This window comes from Lampris incognitus, chromosome 7 (genome assembly GCF_029633865.1).
Source record: "Lampris incognitus isolate fLamInc1 chromosome 7, fLamInc1.hap2, whole genome shotgun sequence".
Lineage (NCBI taxonomy): Eukaryota > Metazoa > Chordata > Actinopteri > Lampriformes > Lampridae > Lampris > Lampris incognitus.
This window is the reverse complement of record NC_079217.1, coordinates 26,432,553-26,438,552: the sequence shown is the minus strand read 5'-3', so window position 1 is coordinate 26,438,552 and position 6,000 is coordinate 26,432,553. Positions and strand designations below refer to the sequence as shown.

The 6,000-nt window shown below is 45.3% G+C and overlaps 1 protein-coding gene across 3 annotated transcripts in view; it reads left to right on the top strand.

The window, feature by feature from the left end:
* The window catches only part of mcamb (melanoma cell adhesion molecule b), a 66,060-nt gene that overhangs the window by 43,452 nt on the left and 16,608 nt on the right, over positions 1-6,000 (top strand). The window lies entirely within an intron of this gene.

The window sequence follows — 6,000 nt, the reverse complement described above, 5'->3', positions numbered from 1 at the left end:
CACTCTCCATATGGTCTACATTACCTTTCTCTTTACCTCTCATCCTCAACCATCACACTTGTATTATCTTTTCTCTTCTCCTCTTCTCTCATCTCGTCTTGTCTCGTCTCGTCTCGTCTCGTCTCGTCTCGTCTCGTCTCGTCTCGTCTCGTCTCGTCTCGTCTCGTCTCGTCTCGTCTCGTCTCGTCTCGTCTCGTCTCGTCTCTTCTCTTCTCTTCTCTTCTCTTCTCTTCTCTTCTCTTCTCTTCTCTTCTCTTCTCTTCTCTTCTCTTCTCTTCTCTTCTCTTCTCCACCCCTTTAGGGAATAGATATTTACAACAGTGGTTGAATCACATTTCCCTCTCAGGACATATCATGCACACAGCATGTGGAATTTACTTTCTTGGGGTCAAACACACACTCTGGGGCTTTTGGAGGGGGGGGGTACTGTTTGCTCAAGGGAAATGATGGAGCCAGGGATGTCTAGTTTTCCCATCATGCCAGTATTTCAAACTAAAAGGGGTTGCATGGCTCTAATCTGGTCTCTCTGCAGTAAAGATTGATCGCTGCTATGAACTCCAATAAATGCTGTCTCATCAAGAGAAAGGATCGATCTCAGGCCTCGGAATGCCAGATTCTCTGATCGAATTTAAATAACACTGTACACTGTGGAGATGAATATTGGTTTAATATCTAATGAGATATGATTGATATTCCCAAGAACACAGATCTGTACACTACAAGAACTCATGTCTACCCACAATCCAACCATCTCACAGCTGTCAAACAGGATGGGGCCATAATTAGTGACAGTGATTAACGAAATTTAAAACAATACAGCAGGAAAATAGTTTAGCCTCCTCCACCCATGACCCTTCCTGATTAGCTCCCTAGGTGGAGCAGAAGATGCTTGGTGTGAGTCAGCGATGTCCAACCAGCGCTAATGGCCAGGAAATTACTTTGGCAGAGAAGCTAATTGAATTTCTTGAACAGGAACGCATCTGTCCAATGCCATTAGCCGATGATGAACATCATCACAAAGGAAAACGAGGACAGAGATGGTTTGGGGGATAGAGGGGAAATCGATTTTGGGAGGGGGGGTTGACGGAGAGAGGAGGGAAGTTCCAACGGAGACAGGTGTGGTTATCCTGGGTACAGGTGAAGTGCAGCAGTCAGGGAAAGATGGCTGAAAGAAGGGTATAGGATGCAGTAAATGTTTACTATGAGAGCAAATGGAGATGATGCGAATGGCGGGAATTAAGTGAAGATGAGGGGGTGGAATAATGGAACTAGTGTCCATAGGCCACGGAACCGGTATGGCCAGTAGGGCCGTGGCCATACCTACTTTGGCGTGCATCAAACATAAACGTGTAAAAATTCAAATCGCAAATACGTTACATTCTTAACGTATTTCACTTTTGAGCGCTTCCTGGGCTAATTTCCACTAGCTGTAAGCCTACGTACAGTACGTAGCCTATCACAAGCAACAAACTCTGTTTCCTAATGATTGACTGGTTATTTGTGTCACGTGAGCTTAGCGTCACGCGGACATGAATTTCACAGAACAAAATACCAGCGCTCTATGTAAGTAGACTAACTGCTAGTGTGTTCGCTAAACTTTAAACAATAGTAACGTTGAAATCAATGATGAAGCGTCGAAAAATAACTGATTTCTTCAGGTCAAAGTTAATCAAGGTAGCTGAGACAACCACCGTAACTCCAGCCCACAATGAGCCCTCTGAGGAACCAGAAGTAGAATTTCTAACTGTCGCTGCTCCTCCAACTAGCCCCTCTGCTGCTACCCTCAACGTTATGAGCCTCACCCCAGCTGACAATGAGCTCTCTGAGCTTGAGGAACCAGCAGTAGAATTGCTAATTAGCCCCAGAACTCTCAGTGCTCCAACTAGTGTTCGACCCTCTGCTGCTACCTCTAACGTTACGAGCCTCGCAGAAGTCCACTGTTCCAGTGAGTGCTGCAGGGATCTCTCAAAGTCCAGTCCACCAGACGACCCCACTGTTCTTGCAGGTACAAAAAAGGTACAGGGAGAAGGGTCCTCTCAAAGAAACCGGTCTGTTCAACCCCAGTGGTTCAAGGACCACAGATGGCTAACGTTGTGTCAAACAAGAGCAAAACTTTTCTGCACACAATGTCGCTTTTGAACAATGAAAGGACTCGGTTCGGGTTTAAGCAAAACCAACGAAAATGCATTTTCAGTGCTTGGATTTCAAAATTGGAAAAATGCTGCACATTCTTTTCGAAAACATGAAAGTAGTAAATACCACAGAGAGGCCATGGCTTACTACGAGTTACACGTTTCCCAGCAACCTAGCATTGCAGCCCAATTAGACACGCAACTGAAAGCTAAGCAAAAACTCCGACGAGAGATGCTAGTCAAAGAGATAACATCTAGTATTATGTATCTCATGGGTCAGGGCATGGTCATGATCCCCAGAATAGCAACATTTACAAGCTATTGCAATTGCGAGCCCAGGACTGTCCAGAAATTGACCAATGGCTCGCTGAAAAAAATTACATGAGCCATGACATAATAAATGAGCTGATTCATTTAATTTCTCGTTGCGTGTTAGGCCAGGTAATTTCGCCTATTCGTGATGAATTTTATGCATTACTAGCGGACGAGACCAGAGACATTTCAACCAAAGAACAGCTTGTGTCTCTGTTTCGCTGGGTTGATGACAGCTATGTCGTTCACGAGGATTTTATTGGATTATTTGATTTACCCAAAGCCGACGCCTCGACCATTGTCACTGCACTAAATGACATCCTGATCCGCTGTAACATTTTGCCGAGTATGTGCTGGGGACAGGCATACGATGGCGCCGCAAGTATGTCTGGCCATTTGAATGGAGTTGCCGCAACATTTAAACGGAGCAATCCTGCAGCCATATATGTGCATTGCTTTGCGCATTGTTTGAATTTATGTTTGCAGGACACTGGGAAACAATGCAAGGCCATTAGGGATGCGGTGGATTTAGTGCAAGAAGTGACACATCTAGTGAAGCAATCTCCGAAACAAAACCATGCGTTCCAAGTCTTGAAAAATGAAATGGGCCCTGGCAATCATAACCTAGGCACTCTGTCCGATGCGATGGACAGTGCGAACGGGTGCAGTGAACTCAATCATAGACAATTACGCTGTTCTTTCCTCTCTAATGACACAACTAAATGAAGAATCACATGATGAAACTGGCAGGAAAGCTGGGGGCATTCTGGCAGTCCTTGACAAATTTAGCAAATTCTTTGGCCTGCACCTTGCGTTTATGTGTTTTTCACCAATTGAACAGCTGTCTAGGACTTTGCAAACTGTTAACATATCATTAGAGGATGCGCAAAAAGCCGTGGCAGTTACTCGAAGCTTTATTCAGCGGAAGAGTTCAGATAATGCGTTTAATGATTTCCACAAGACAGTGGTACAGGATTCAAAGGACCTAACCGATGCCCCCGTTACCCAGGCAACAGAAACGCCCCCAAAAATTGGATACTGGAGAGGCTGCGCACACATTCCAGAGCCCAGTGAATCATTATAGGAGACTGTGCTTTGAAGTTCTTGATCTTCTTGATGGTGAAATGGACCGGCGTTTTAAGCAGAGAGACCTGCATGTGGCAGCTGACCTGGAACGTCTGATTGTGTCTTCGGCTAAAGGGGAGTTGGGCAGTTTCCCATCCTCCACAGTGTCACTCTACGAGAAGGATTTTGACTTTGACAGTTTATGCGCAGTTGAATATGCTGCCAGATGCGATCCGAATGTCTGGAATTACCGTCACGACGGTAGCATCAGTAACTTCGGCAATGAATGCTGCTCTGGTAGCGAAAACCCTATTGCCAGATGTACACAGGCTGTTGACATTGTTTTATACAATTCCCGTGTCAACTGCCAGTGCCGAGAGGTCTTTCTCAACCCTTCGTCGTATGAAGACTTATCTAAGGTCAACAACGACTCAAAGGAGACTCAATGACTTGATGTGCAGCCACACCACAGGGATGCTTCGGCCAATGTGGATGGTCTCGCCATTGCCAGTGACTTCATCCAGCACAACGAGAGACGGAGGAACTTCTTTGGGAACGTTTAAGACGGGGTGGTGAGCGTTGACATTTTTTAATCCTATGCAACTGGACTTGACATGTCAAATGATTTATGCTTTCTAATCATACTGATTATACTATTTGATTGTGACTCAAGTGTAGGCTATAATCAGGACAAATAAAAACGGCAATAATAAATAATAATAAATAAAGTTATGCGTTATGAGTGTGGCTTGGGGGGGGGCGTCATGTCATTCTTGGCCCTACCCATTCGAAATGCGTTCCGCGGCCTATGCTAGTGTCAATTAACTACTGTCAATTTAGCAGAGTAATGAGGTTCTCAAGGTGCATGGAGCAGTTAGCCCTTGTTATTTTGTCAGCATGAGGCAAAACATACTATCTCCTCCTATCCTTTGAATATTTAATGGTTGTGGTGCTGGAGTGTCATGAACTTTTCCTTTTTATTATTCTTATTTAAATATTCACATTTTGTTCAAAATGTGTTATTTTGGCAGGAAACAATTTTTCTCGATTCTGAGTGAAATGGTTATGTATATGGGGTTAGATGTTCCGCTTCTGGCATGGGAAGATGGCTGCGCGAATTCGCGTTTGCAGCGGCCTCACCCAGTGCCGGTGTCGGAAGATGGCGGCGTGAATTCACATTTGCGGTGGCCTCACCCAGTCCATGCATTGTCTTTGTCCACATCTGCGTCTAAGTTTTGTCTTCGTTTGATGGCTGGAAGAGTTGGCGCTGGATCGGCTGGGAGAGTGGGGCAGGCTAAGCTAGCTGCTAGCCCATGCAGACCGGTAGTTCCGAATTCCGATAACACCGAGGGCAGTCTGGCGGCGGCCTCACCTGGCGTTGACTGTGGTGTTTTTGACGCCGTCGTGAGGAGTGCGGGGAGGTGTGTTGAGGTTGTCTGGCTGGGAGAGCTTGGTCTGCTTCGTCCGGTGGGCCCCGGCCCCGGGACCACGGCCCCTGCCTGGAGCTGCGCCCGAGGAGAAAACGCGGAGGGCGTCTGACAGGATGCGGAAGTGAGGCGGGCTAAGCTAACTTCCTACATTCATCCTGGCTGGCGTTCGTTCCCTTGGACAGTGATTTTTTTTTTTAAATTTTGATATATGTGTTTGTTTGGATTTATGTGTTCTTGTAGTTTTTGGATGTGTTTCTGTCTTTGGGTTGTACTGGGGGAAACAGCATTTCGTTTCATTTCATGTACGCAACTGCATTAAGTGACATGACAAATAAAGTGTTCCTGATTCCGTACCTGTGTTGTCACAAGCGCTTGAGGCAAGGTGGAGTCTCCGTATACATTCTCTCAGAAACCACATGATAAATTCAATATGGCCGAACTTTAACTCTAAATTTAACCACCGTAACTGTAGTTGCTACATATATTTAAAAAAAAACTGTAGTTGCTAGCGCGGTTTGTGATGAACAAGTTTGGGAATAGGAACTACATGGATGAACTGCATTATAAAATTGGACTTTGGTGTTTACACTATACGTTTTCACATTGTGTTGTTTGCATGCTGCTTGCTGAGAATGTGATTAGCGGTCCTTGTCAGTCACGTGGTTTCTATGACACAGACGTCACTGAGCACAGATTAAAAAAAACTTCATGGCAGAAAATGGGGTGGGAAACTGGGGGATCTGCCTGTAAGAACACATTTGCTTACACATTTGGAAAAATGCTAATACGAAATGAAATACATGACTCTACACATAATCCTAACAGACCAGAACTAAATGGATTCAGTGGAGGATGTTTACCCAGCAGCATTTAACATACTCGCAACTCTCACCGGTGCCCCATTCACCAGACAGCAGCTAACACAATGAATACAAGCGTGGAAACTGGAAAATACGACTCGGCACCCTTATTATCTCCAGGCTTCGACCGTCTTCAGCTTCCCATACATGTATTGAAACTGTGACACGTGAATTGTAATTGGGGGTCCATTCCATAGGAGG